This window comes from Dendrobates tinctorius, unplaced genomic scaffold, assembly GCF_039654945.1.
Source record: "Dendrobates tinctorius isolate UK_male_01 unplaced genomic scaffold, ASM3965494v1 ptg000162l, whole genome shotgun sequence".
Classification (NCBI taxonomy): domain Eukaryota; kingdom Metazoa; phylum Chordata; class Amphibia; order Anura; family Dendrobatidae; genus Dendrobates; species Dendrobates tinctorius.
In genome coordinates, this window is record NW_027361829.1 from 33,150,186 (window position 1) to 33,163,656 (window position 13,471).

Sequence of the window (13,471 nt, forward strand, 5' to 3'; positions counted from 1 at the left end):
CAAAATTGATAATGAAGAGCTTGGCTGTCAATCATAGTAGAGTGCATGGCCACCTTTTAAGATATCAGTAGTGAGGGGAGAAGGGTGTACATAGCAGAGCAAGCTAAAGCAGAGGGTCCAGAGTCTGCAGGGAAAGAGGCTACAGAGGTTGAGAAATGAGAGAACCCACTATAACCAGAACTAAAAGTCTCCCTACGCCAGCTTGGAGCTCTACTTAAAGGGAACCTGTCACCTGATTAACTCCATATCTGCAGATTTATATCGCTGTGAAGCATCTCTGTCTTTCAGGACTTATCTGCGGCAACATTGGCGAGACGTAAGGAGTTCGCCCCATACACGAATATCCTGAGAGATGTTGGAATCCCCTACAGGTGGGTGTTCCCTATTAAATTATTGGTCCGCAACGATGGAGAAACCGGGGTATACTACACCCCCCAACAGGCCGTAAACCAGTTTCGCAGATGGACCATTTTGTCGAAGGATTTTGTCTCCACCCTAACCCGCACCAACGGTCACAAGAAAATCCCAGTTGAATGGGAAAAGGTGAAATGAGAAACTTGCCCTTGTTTACCTCTTTTTTTTTTTTTTTGGCTTTGTCATGTTGAGTGTTTTTTCTTGTAATGTCATACTTGGGAGAATTCCAATTCTCTTAAGTCTACGGATATAGATATTGTGTCCGACACCCCCCCTTCACAGACCACTACCAGTGTGCGAAGCACGAATCGCACACAGTTATAAGTTTTGTATATGTTTGTTTATGTTGTTATACAGTTGTTGAAAGTTTGTTAAGCCTTACCAGGTCATTGGTCAAACAAATATACATGCGTGTGGTGTCTACGTATGGAAAGGTAACGTGGAAACATGTCCAGCCGAGGTTGAAGAGGTACATATCTTACCGTCATGAGTCTTAAGATTGTCTCTCTGAATTTCAGAGGTTTAAACTAGCTATCTGTAAAAATTCTAAAATCGGTTCCATTACATTGGTCAGACCATGCCCCAATAGAACTGGAAATACTGGAAAAAGGGAATCAAACTTCAACTTTGTCTTGGAGGCTAAATACATTCCTATTAAAATCCGAAAAAAAACAGAACTTCTAACCAGGGAAGCTACACAATTTTTTGACATCAATGATAATGGAGCAGTTTCGGATGAAACTCTTTGATCTGCAAACAAAGCATATATGAGGGGGATATGCATTCAATTATCATCTAGGGAGAAAAGGATCAGAGAAGAAAATGTAAAAACCCTTCTGGTGCAAATAGCTAACTTGGAAAGTCAACTAAAAGAATAGACATCCCATAATAGGAAATAAACTTTTGGAGGCCAGGAGCAAGCTTAGGAAACTATTATTGTTTAAATATGTAAAAAATCTAAAGAGAATTAAAGCTAATTTCTATGCGCTAGGCGACCGAGCACGTGCTTTACTAGCATGCAGAATCAAAAAAATAACAGCTAAAAGTAGGATAGAACACTTAATCGATTCAAGAGGCACAAAGATTTGTGACTCCAATAAGATCGCCAACTGCTTTGCGGGATCCTATTCTCACCTATATAATTTACTCCTAGACCCTAATCTCCATCGCCCTCTTCCCAACAAAAGATTTCTTAAATTCTCTTCACCTCCCTACGGTGACTGACTCCCAATTAGCATCACTCCTTTCCAGCTTACTGAAATTGTCACCGCAATTAAAGCTTCTAAATTGCAATCTGCCCCGGGTCCAGATGGTCTCACAAATGATTACTACAAATTCCTTGCTGATACTCACATATTTGCAGAGACTTTTCCTGAGTTGGAAGGAATCTGATAAAACTATAATAATATAATATAATAAATAATAATAATAAAATTGACCCTCAATACTTAGAAGCAACCATAATAACTCTACCCAAGCCGGGCAAACCTCCCAATAAAGCAGAAAACTTTAGACCAATCTCGCTTCTTAATTGCGATATTAAAATTTATTCAAAACCCCTTGCCCAGAGACTTATTACAGTTCTCCCTCAGCTAGTGGCACCGGATCAAATGGGCTTTGCTCCAGGGAGGCAGGCTAGAGATGCAACCCGGTGCATTCAAAATGTAATGCATATAGCAGCGGTTTCCAGGGTCCCCAGTGTGCTTCTTTCACTAGATGCAGAAAAAGCATTTGATCGGGTACATTGGGGATACCTGGAGGCACTTCTTGCCAAATTTGGTCTCTCAGGCTATATCAAAAATGCCATTATGGCTCTGTATACCTTTCCCAAAGCAAGAGTCTCTGTGGCTAAGTTCATTTCTGATAATTTCTCCATCTCAAACGGGACCCGTCAAGGAATGCCCGCTGTCACCTGCAATATTTGCCTTGATTATGGAGCCACTGGCAGAGAAAATTCGTACATGCACGGTAATAAAAGGAATAAATAAAGGAGGATCAGAAAATCCCATAGGTCTATATGCCGACGATGTCATAATCTCATGCTCAGATCCTGTTTACTCCCTCCAAGCCCTGATGCACATCCTATCCAACTTTTCTAAGATCTCACTATATTAATTGAACATGACAAAATCAATTATACTCTCAATCTCTTGCCCCCCTACTTTAATTGATAGACTCTAAAGGTTTTTCTCATTTACATAGGTTAAAGATAGCATTCCATGTTTGGGCATAGAGCTTACATCCCTATCCCAAAACCTAGTCTCTAGAAATATAACTTCCCTGTTAAACACCCTTAGACCAGAACTTAGTAGAGTAGGTAAGCTGGACATCTCTTGGATGGCACGCCTGCAAACTTTTAAAATGAATTTCCTACCCAAAGTTCTATATGTCCTACGCTGGACACTGTCCAAACCAAGGAAACTCCTTGATGAAATTCAGTCGCTGTTGTTAAACTTTATTTGGGCAGGTAAGAAGGCCAAAGTACATACTGTAGTTCTATGTTATATTATAAAATGAGGGAGAGGGGCCTGGGATTTCCAAATGTGCATTTTAACTACAAAGCATGCATAATCGATTCTTTGAGAGAGTGGTGGGATCCTTACTCTACCCCCCCCCGGTGGGTCCATATGGAAAAGTCACTAGTTAAGGGGCAGTCAACTAGGAGCTATTGCAACATACATCCTACCAAGCATAAACATCACATTGAAAATCTAGAAAGATCTGGTATCCCAAAAAGTAGTGCATATACCTTTATCCAGATTATCTTTCAAATGCATTGACTTGATCATTCCGTTCTCTTACTTCTCACGTTGGGATGATCATGGCATTACCAACTTGCAATCAGTTACTATGGGAAGAGAACTCAGAACCTTTGAGGACCTATCAGAATCATTTAATCTCCCTCAACATTACTATTTCCAGTATATACAACCCCTGGCAAAAATTCTGTAATCACCAGCCTTGGAGGATGTTCACTCAGTTGTTTGATTTTGTAGAAAAAAAGCAGATCACAGACATGGCACAAAACTAAAGTCATTTCAAATGGCAACTTTCTGGCTTTAAGGCTACTTTCACACTTGCGTTTTTTTGCAGTGCGTTTTTTGCGCACACAAACGCATGAAAAAAAACGCATACAAACGCTGCTGTTTTTACAGCATTTTTATGCGCACGAAGGAAAAAAACGCAGCGCTTGTATGCGTTTTTAATGCGTTAGCATTTTTTTTCCTCCCCCCCAAAAAAAATCTAGATAACAATCTTGCAACACACACCACCAATGGGACATCAGTGGCGGTGTGGTATGTTAATATATAGACCCTGTCTACAGTATTCTTCACATCTGCTTGATTTTTCTCGTGTCAACATGGATCTGCGCTAGAAGAGTTTTCACTTCAACTTGGATCTGGACATCGCGATGGCTAGGGCATATGCAGTTGCTTGCCATGAACAAAGGAAGAGAGAGAGACAGCGAAGACGGCAGCGGCGGCGTATGTAGATACATCCGATTGTTGAACTCCGGGAGAGCCGTGGGGCGTACCACACCCTCTACAGTGAGCTACAGGCAAACCCGGAGAAATTTACAGATTATATCTGAATGTCCCAAGAAAGCTTCAGGGATTTGCTTGCTCGTGTCCAAGAATCCATCCGGAGACAGGACACACAGCTCCGTCATGCGATTCCTCCTGAGGAACGACTCCTGGTGACATTACGGTACGTAATATTTAAAAACCAAGGGGTGGGGTCTGATTTTTTTTTTTTTACATGTACTATTCAAAACCTGGCCTAATTATTTTTCGTGAATGTACTAATTTTTTATTTTAAAAAACCATATACAGAAATATTAATTTTACTTCTTTCTCTGTTTCGCAGATTCCTGGCAACTGGAGAGACCCTATCTTCACTACGCTTCCAGTACCGTATTGGAATCTCCACCTTGTCTGGAATTGTTGCGGACACCTGCCGGGCTCTCTGGAACGTTCTTTGTCCAGAATTTATACCGCTAAAAAGTGGATGGAAATTGCTGACAAATTCTGGACAGTCTGCAATTTCCCCAACTGTTTGGGAGCTGTTGATGGTAAACACATACGGATCATCAAACCCAAAAGAACTGGATCTGAGCACTATAATTACAAAAAGTACTTTTCAACAGTACTCATGGCCATTGCGGATGCCAGATGTATGCTTGTAGCAGTGGACATTGGAGCATTTGGCCGTGGTAATGACTCCCAGGCTTTTAAAAACTTAACATGGGCTGGAGGTTGTATGGCAACCAATTTAATTTCCCTATGCCACGGCCTCTTCCCCACACCGAAGCTCCGCCACTGCCCTTTGTAATGGTTGGGGATGAGGCTATTCAAATGTGCGCAAACCTAGTGAAACCCTACTCCAGCCGTGACTTGGACCACACCAAAAAAAATCTTTAATTACAGGCTGACCAGGGCAAGAAGAACTGTAGAGTGTGCTTTTGGGATTCTTGTCTCCAGATGGCGAATTCTCGGCACAGCCATTAATCTTAAACTTGAAACAGTGGATGAGGTGGTGAAAGCATGTGTGGTTCTACATAATTTTGTGATGGCTAAAGAGCACCCGACCTTTGAACTCAATGATGCTGCTCCTAACCCATTGCCTGAATTCACTCAGCACCCTCTCATGTCATCCGTTGAAGTTGGCCAAATGAGGGACCAATTTACGGCCTACTTTATCTCTGATGTAGGACGGGTGCACTGGCAAGATGAAATGGTGTAAAAATGTTTTCATGTGTGTATGTTAATAAAAAACCTGTTTTGATACCTGTACCGAGTGCACTATGTTTTTTACACTCCAATAAAATAAACAACTTCCCATGTATACATGAATATGAATTCATGATGTTCTCACACCTGGGCAGGTACAGTAAATACACATGAGTTAAACTGCAGCATCGCTAGTCTGCGTGAAATATATTGGTACGTAAGCGACGCTGCAGGTTAAATATCATATGTGTATTAACCTGGCCATGATTGATAGTTATGATTAGAGTTGAGCGACTTTGGTAGGATCGGGTTTCATGAAACAAAATTCGTTTCAAATGAAACTGGTCCAACTAGTGGAAAAAAAGTTGGAATTTTGTCCAAAACCCGACCCCAATGCAAGTCAATGGGGAATAAAAGTCAGTATTGAGTGGATGAATGTAATCCGCTCAATGCCGACTTTTATTTCCCATTAACTGACATTGTGGTAGGGTTTCGAACGAAACTCCGACTTTTTTTTCCCTAGTTTGACCAGTTTCGTTTGGAAAAAATTTTGTTTCATGAAACCAGATCTTAGTCAGTCAACTCTAGTTATTATACTAGGCCTGGGTATTGAACATATGACGTGTATTTTACCCATCAGTAGATTCAACACACACGTAATAAGAGTATGTTGTTAATTGCAAGGTATATCTATAATCCCCCTTGCCTAGTATCACAATAAGTGAAATGAGGATGGTAAAAACAGCCAATCCTCAAAACACTTATGACACCTTGCAAAGTTTAAGGCGCATTGTGTGTACGGCGCAGTGTGTGTAGGCGGCGCCAAAAACATTAATCTAACTTTATGGTGAACCAGAAATTTAAATTTATTTTTAACCAAAAAAATTATAAAAAACTTTATTTTTTTCTGCGTTTGGGGGCAGATGGTTGCAAGTTGGGGGTGTGCAGTGAAGATGAACAGCTTATAGTCGATGAAGGTGTTCTAGGGGAAGGGGCAAGAAAACTTGTGGAGGAATGGAACTAGACACACTAGGAGGAGAGGACAGAGGTTCAGCTACAGTGGTCCTAACTGTTTGTCTCCTTAAACTGGCCTGCGTGGACCTCCTTGGGGCCAATGCTCGCCTTGATTGTTGACGCCGCCTGGAACTTGGGGCAAATACGGAATGTGGGTCCCCCGTCTACTGCTGTGCCTGCTGCTGTGCATGCTGCTGCTGTGGCTGCTGTTGTGGCTGCTGCTGATGCTCTGTGGTGACGGTGGCAGTGCTCGTCCTTGCAGCAGAACTGGTGGTGGCAGTGATGGTCCAGGTTTGCGGAGTGGTGGTGGCAGGGCTAGTACATGTTATAGTGTTTGCGGCAGGGCTGTTCCACGTTTGAGGAGTGGTTACTGTGGCTGTGCTCCAAGCATGCATGGGGGTGGCGGTGGTGCTCCAGACAGGAGCAGTGCTTGCCATGGTGGTGTCGGTGAAGTGACCAGCAGCACTCAGACTTGTGGTGGTGTAATGGTGGGTGTCCTGGCTTTGAATAGAGGTGTCCGTGCAGTGGTATACAGCACAAGTCGGTAGTGAGGTGAAGCGAGTCAATGGTGGCACAGTTGGGAATGACACCACTGACTGCTGCCTGTACCGATTATGCTGCATAGCCTGCAAGAAAGCATTGTTGCAGGCCTGCAGCACACTCAGCTGTTGCTCAGGACTAAGGTGTTCCGCCATGCCCTTTTCAATCGGCCTCCAGACGGTCAAGGCGCTGTTCGACAGAGTGGAAGCGGTGTTCCATGTGGTTAAAACCACGTTCCATGAGTGAAAAACCGCTTTCCACTCTGTCTGACAGCGACTTGAGGCTGGCATTAAAGGCCTCGCTCAAGTGCATAAACTCTGGCAAGACATTCCTGTCCAAGGCCCTCTGCCGCTGGCGTGTAGTGCCGCATAACCAGTGGCAGAGACCTGGGACAGGGGAACACCTGATTGACCAGCTTCCTGGGCAGCAGCTGTTTGTGTCGCTGACGTGTAAGGTGCTTCTGGGCTGTCGGATGGCTGAGATGGGTCCGAGGTCGTCCGATGAAGGACCGCTCCAGGGCCAGGTTGCAGGGTGCTGCTCCAGGTGCTGTGGAAGAAAGGAAAAACATTACCATCATGCCTTTACAAGAAGCATCAGCTGTGGATTAGAAAAACACAGATTAATAAAAGTAAAAACCAAAAAATTATAATACTTACGATCTGGTGGCAAGGACCGGTCTTAGGAACTGCAACGCTTGATAGTACCGGTATCTTGTTCTTGTCCTTGATGCTGAACCACTGCGAACCTGGCCCTCAGCACGAACATCACTGTTGAAGCGGTCCTTGATCGAGCGCCAACGTGTTCAGACTTTGTCCACTGTTGGAAAAACAAACAACATTTAACAATTGTGTATGATGCACGATATATGCTATCACTAAACCCAACAGTGCCATCACGAACAAGAGTCAATGCGGCACAATACAGCAACACAATACCCAAAGCAGTCACTGTTGAGCCAGATGACACTGTTGGGTTTCCTGCAAGAATATATCTAGCACAAAACCTAACAGTGCCATCAAGGACAATAGTCACTGCGGCATAACAGAGCAGGGAAATACTTACTAAACGCCTTTTTGGAGGATGCAGTGGCGCTGTCCCAGCCATCCATCAACGCTGCGGCCACCTCATTCCATAGCCGCCAGGTCACCACATTGTCCTTGTACAGCCGGTCACGGCTGTCCCACAACGGGGCACGCTCCTGGACCAGGCGGATAAGGTGCTCATTATCCAGGTAGACGTCTTCATCCCGTTGTGGAACTTAGACAAAAAACATTAATTAGAATATTCGAATTTTGTGTGAATAAAAAGTTACAAAAAAGATCCAGAAAAGAGGAAATATAGAAGATAAAAAATAAAGAACATTACAAATCATTTGATACTTACATTCCGTATCACCACCGGGACTTGGCTTGGCTGCTCATGCTGTTCGCCATCACTAGTCGTGTCCACTGAAGATGACGATGTCTGAGAAAAAAACCAACAAACGTTAGAGATTTTGAGAAGCAGCAGATATACTTACCAAACGCACGAAAATAATCACCTCACGGTCTGCTTGCGCCAGTTCCTGCCGGGATGGGGAATATTCAGATTCCGAAGACATACTGCATGTAAAAATAATACAAAGCATTAGTACATATACAATTTAAAAGGACAGGCACACATTTTTAGATGTAATAATACTCACATTCTTGCCAGTGAAGCTGGAATTGAAAATGGGGTCTTCTTTTGCAGTCTTTCTGCTCTCCAGGCTGTCTCTATAGTTGTGGTACAGTGCTGGCAGACACCTACTTTTATATAGACATGAAGTTTTTTAGGTGGGGATTTTTATAACTTGTCTAACCAGTGGACACCAAAAAAACGCATGCGCAAAAAACTGCATACATGCGCATGCCAATGCGCACGTATGCGCACCCATAGACAATAATGGTAATTTTTTGCACAAAACGTGCGCATATGTGATGTGATAATCATGTGGGAATAGTGGATGAGGGCAGGTATATCTCGCCCAGATACCTTTCCTATGTGGCCTAGTCTGGTCAGTATCTCACCTGGTGACTAATGAATAATGGGAGGCGGATATAAAAGGATGCCAGGTGGTTGTGTGAGTGTCTCAGCCTGGGGACACAGAGAGCCTGTCTGAGAGACACACGTGAGTGGAAGCAGTGCCCACTGCAACTGTGGTTTGGCTGGACGGGAGAAGCCCGCCAGTTGGTAGTTAGGTTGTACTTTGTTTAGTTAGTACCGGACAGGCAAGGATTTGTTATATGTTTTTTTTTCTTTATGCATTGCTTTCACCTAATAAACCTGACCCAGTGTCAGTTATACCCGGACCCCAGCTGTGCGCCTGAGTTTCATGCTGAACGCACGTGACCTTTGACCCCAGCAAAGGCGATCCCTGAGTGTTTTATCACATTGTGGTGGAGAACGCGGGCATCACGTTGGAAGCATGAGCATGGAGGACGTGGCAAAAGCGCTGGTACAGTCCACCGCCGTCCAGCAAGAAGCTAATCGGGTGATGATGGCCCAGCTGAAGGAGTTGGTGGACATGACAGCTACCGATCGTTCGCTTCTCCAGCAGGTGGCGCAGCGCCTGGCAAGCTTACCTAAGATTAACCTGGAAGCCGAGTCGAGAGTGATTCACGTGAGTCGGTACTGGCAGAAGATGACGACCGAAGATGACGTCAAGGCATACCTGACCACGTTTGAACGAACGGCGGTGCGAGAAAAATGGCCGAAGGCATGATGGGCCGGCCTGATTGCCCCGTTTCTTTCCGGTGAAGCTCAAAAGGCTTATTATGACTTAGAACCTGAAGCCGCGCAGGACTTTGACAAACTGAAAGCCGAGATCTTGGCCCGGCTGGGAGTGACGACCGCTGTCCGTGCACAGAGAGTGCATCAATGGATTTATCAGTTGGATAAACCTCCACGGTCACAGATGTTCGACCTGATCCACGTGACGAAGAAGTGGCTACAACCCGAGGTGTTGACAGCGCCAGAGATAATCCAGAGAGTCGTCATGGACAAGTACCTGAGAGCTCTACCGCCAGCCCTGAGGAAGTGGGTAAGCCATGGAAATCCTACGACGGCATATCAACTGGTGGATCTAGTTGAACGTTACTCCGTGGCCGAAGGACTCCGAGACGACGCTACCCCTCCTCGTTCTTCATCATCTCCACATGGAACCGGTAAGACTGTTCCAGGGAGTAGGGGAGAAGGAAAAATCCCTAAGACAGTGGGGGAGGAAACCGGGACTGCCCGCAATGCGAGGCCGAGAGTAAAGAACGATGGTCTAAGCAAGGGGCCCGTTAGGTGTTTCCGCTGCCAAGAGATGGGCCACATTGCTGCGAACTGTACGGTCACTCCTGAACCCATGCAGTGCGACATCACAGACTTTAAAAACAGCATGTCTATGGTTGCACGGGTAGTGAGTGTGAATGCCGGTCAAAAGGATGTGGAAAAACACTTGTGTGATTTAACTGTTGATGGCAAAAATGTGGTGGCATTGTTAGACTCGGGAAGTGTGGTGACTCTGGTGAAGGCCAGTCTGGTGTCAGCCCCGACTGGACCATCAGACAAATTTTCTGTAATGTGTGTGCATGGAGACACCTGTTCATACCTCACCACGGTCATATGCATTACTACTTCCTATGGGTCTGTGCAACATAAAGTGGGACTCGTCCCTGCGTTATTGCGTGATGTTATCTTGGGCCGTGATTTTCCCCACTTCTGGCAGTTGTGGGAGAATCAGTTGATGCCCCTGGGTAATAGTGTACATGATTCTTCTGCCAGGGCGCGTGTGGGTCCCGAACCCCTGGAAGAGGTCTCCCCGGAAGACTCGAGGGAACAGTCTACTGGAAATGACCTGCAGTTCCCGTTTTCAGTCATGGCGGGTGATACGGAGGAGACCAGGGAAGAGGAGGAGGCCGACAGCCGTCCACCTCCCCGTTTGCCGGATTTGGAAGTTCAGAAAGATGACTTCCAAAGCGAGCAAATAAAGGATCCTACCCTTTCTCAGGCTAGGACAAATGTAAAAGTGATAAATGGGGTACCCGTAGAACCTGGCTCTAGGCTGGCATATCCTTACATGGTCCTGGAGAATGATTTACTCTATCAGATAGAGAAAAAGGGGGAAGACACGGTGCAACTATTAGTCGTGCCAAAACCCTACCGGCGGCAGGTGCTGGACCTGGCCCACGGACATATGATGGGAGGTCACCTGGGTGTCCAGAAAACCACCGAAAGGATATTACACTGTTTTGTTTGGCAGGCATGCATCACGATATTCGTGTATATTGTGAGTCTTGTCCTGACTGCCAAGCCTCTGCGCCTAAGCCCCGGTTCTGTAGCCCTTTGGTACCCCTACCTATTATTGAGGTCCCATTTGAGAGGATTGGGATGGATTTAGTTGGGCCCCTTCCATGGTCTGCACGTGGACACCAACATATCCTGGTCATCTTGGATTATGCCACTCGTTACCCAGAGGCCATCGCTTTGCGTAACACGGCCACCAAGACGATTGCCAAGGAACTGGTGCATGTGTTTAGTCGGGTCGGTATACCAAAACAGATACTCACCGACCAGGGGACTCCCTTTATGTCCACGGTAATGAAGGAGCTCTGCCGGTTGTTACAAATCGAACCATTACGCACATCCGTGTATCACCCTCAAACAGCGGGTTGGTCGAACGGTTCAATAAAACTCTGAAGCAGATGCTGAGAAAGGCGATAGACAAGGATGGGAAGAACTGGGACTATTTACTTCCGTATTTGCTTTTTGCCATCAGGGAAGTGCCCCAGTCTTCCACGGGGTTCTCGCCTTTCGAGTTATTGTATGCCCGACATCCTTGCGGACTGTTAGACGTCACCAAAGAATCCTGGGAGGGTCAGGTCACTCCGTTTAAAATGGTGATAGATCACGTATCCCAAATGCAGGACCGTATTGCGGCTGTTATGCCTATCGTCAAAGAACACGATGCAGGCTCAGGGAGCCCAAAAAAGAATCTATGATAGGGGCGCCAAGATCCGTACGTTTGCACCCGGAGAAAGGGTGTTGATCCTGGTCCCCACGGTGGACAGTAAGTTCCTAGCAAAGTGGCAGGGCCCCTTTGAGATTAAGGAAAGAGTTGGTGAAGTAAACTACAAAGTATACCAGGCAGGTAAACGGAAACCTGAACAGGTTTATCATGTAAATCTGATAAAACCCTGGAAAGATCGGTCTGCCTTGTCAGCGGAGCTGGCCCGTCCCGTCTGCTCGCATACCGTACCGGAGGTACGGGTTGCAGAGACACTCTCGGAGCGGCAAAGGACTGAGGTCAGGCAGTTTCTACTTCACAACCAAAAGTTTTTCTCAGAAAAACCCGGGCAGAATACGCTAATGAAACATGACATCGTAACGGAACCTGGTGTCACAGTTCACGTGAAACCCTACAGAATTCCGGAAGCGCGCCGTGAAGCCGTTTCCCGAGAAGTGAAGGCAATGTTAGAGTTAGGTGTCATTGAGGAATCGCACAGTGCTTGGTCCAGCCCGATTGTGTTAATTCCTAAACCGAACGGCACAATCCGGTTCTGCAATGACTTCAGGAAACTGAATGCGATCTCAAAATTTGATGCCTACCCTATGCCCTGGGTCGACGAGTTAATAGATCGGTTAGGAAAAGCCCGATATATTACGACCCTAGACTTAACAAAGGGGTATTGGCAGATCCCTCTGGCGGAGGCTGCCAGAGAAAAGACGGCATTTGCTACGCCGGAAGGTCTATTTCAGTATGTGTATATGCCGTTTGGACTGCACGGAGCACCGGTGACCTTCCAGAGACTGATGGATCGAGTCCTGTGGCCAAATAGGCAGTACGCTTCGGCCTATTTGGATGACATTGTCATTTACAGCTTGGACTGGGAGACTCATCTCCAGAAAGTACAAGCTGTGATTGACGACCTGTGGGAGGCAGGTCTAACCACAAACCCCAAGAAATGTCACATCAGGCTAGAAGAAGCCCGGTATTTGGGGTATGTAATTGGGAGGGGTGTTGTTAAACCCCAGGTTGATAAGATTCAAGCGGTTCAGGACTGGCCGCAACCTGTCAACAAGAAGCAGGTCCAAGCCTTTCTGGGGATCGCCGGCTATTATCGCCGGATCATACCCAATTTTGCAGCCATAGCTACCCCCCTGATGGATCTTACCAAAGGGAAAGACTCCGTCATGATTAAATGGAATTTAGCGGCTGAAGAAGCCTTCCATAGCCTAAAACGGGCACTTTGCTCTCAACCGGTACTGGTGACTCCGGACTTCCGCAGCGAGTTTGTGGTACAAACGGATCCCTCTGATACCGGTATCGGGGCCGTACTGTCACAAGTGAGGGACGGAGTGGAACACCCAGTCCTCTATCTCAGCAGGAAGCTGAATAAACATGAGCAAAAGTATGCAGTAGTAGAAAAAGAGTGCTTAGCCATTAAGTGGGCTCTAGAGGCCCTCAAATATTACCTGGTGGGTCGAAAGTTCAGGCTGATCACTGACCATGCCCCTCTCAAGTGAATGCACTTGCACAAGGAATGGAATAGCGGGGTGACCCGGTAGTTCCTTGCCCTGCAGGCCTACACTTTTACGGTGGAGCACCGCCTAGGGGTACAGATGGGGAATGCAGATGCCCTGTCCCGAGTGCACTGTTTGGCGGGTGTCATTGCTCGACCAGAGTGGTCTGAGAAGAGGGGGGGGATATGTGAGAATCATGTGGGAATAGTGGATGAGGGCAGGTATATCTCGCCCAGATACCTTTC

General features: G+C 46.1%; 1 long non-coding RNA gene across 1 annotated transcript; it reads right to left on the bottom strand.

The window, feature by feature from the left end:
* Positions 1-7,183: 7,183 nt before the first annotated feature.
* LOC141052577 (uncharacterized) lies at positions 7,184-7,948 on the bottom strand. The gene is made up of 3 exons (XR_012220845.1): positions 7,761-7,948; positions 7,355-7,514; positions 7,184-7,244 (listed from the first exon to the last, which is right to left on the bottom strand). It is a non-coding gene; the product is annotated as an uncharacterized lncRNA (long non-coding RNA).
* Between the last annotated feature and the right edge of the window lie 5,523 nt (positions 7,949-13,471).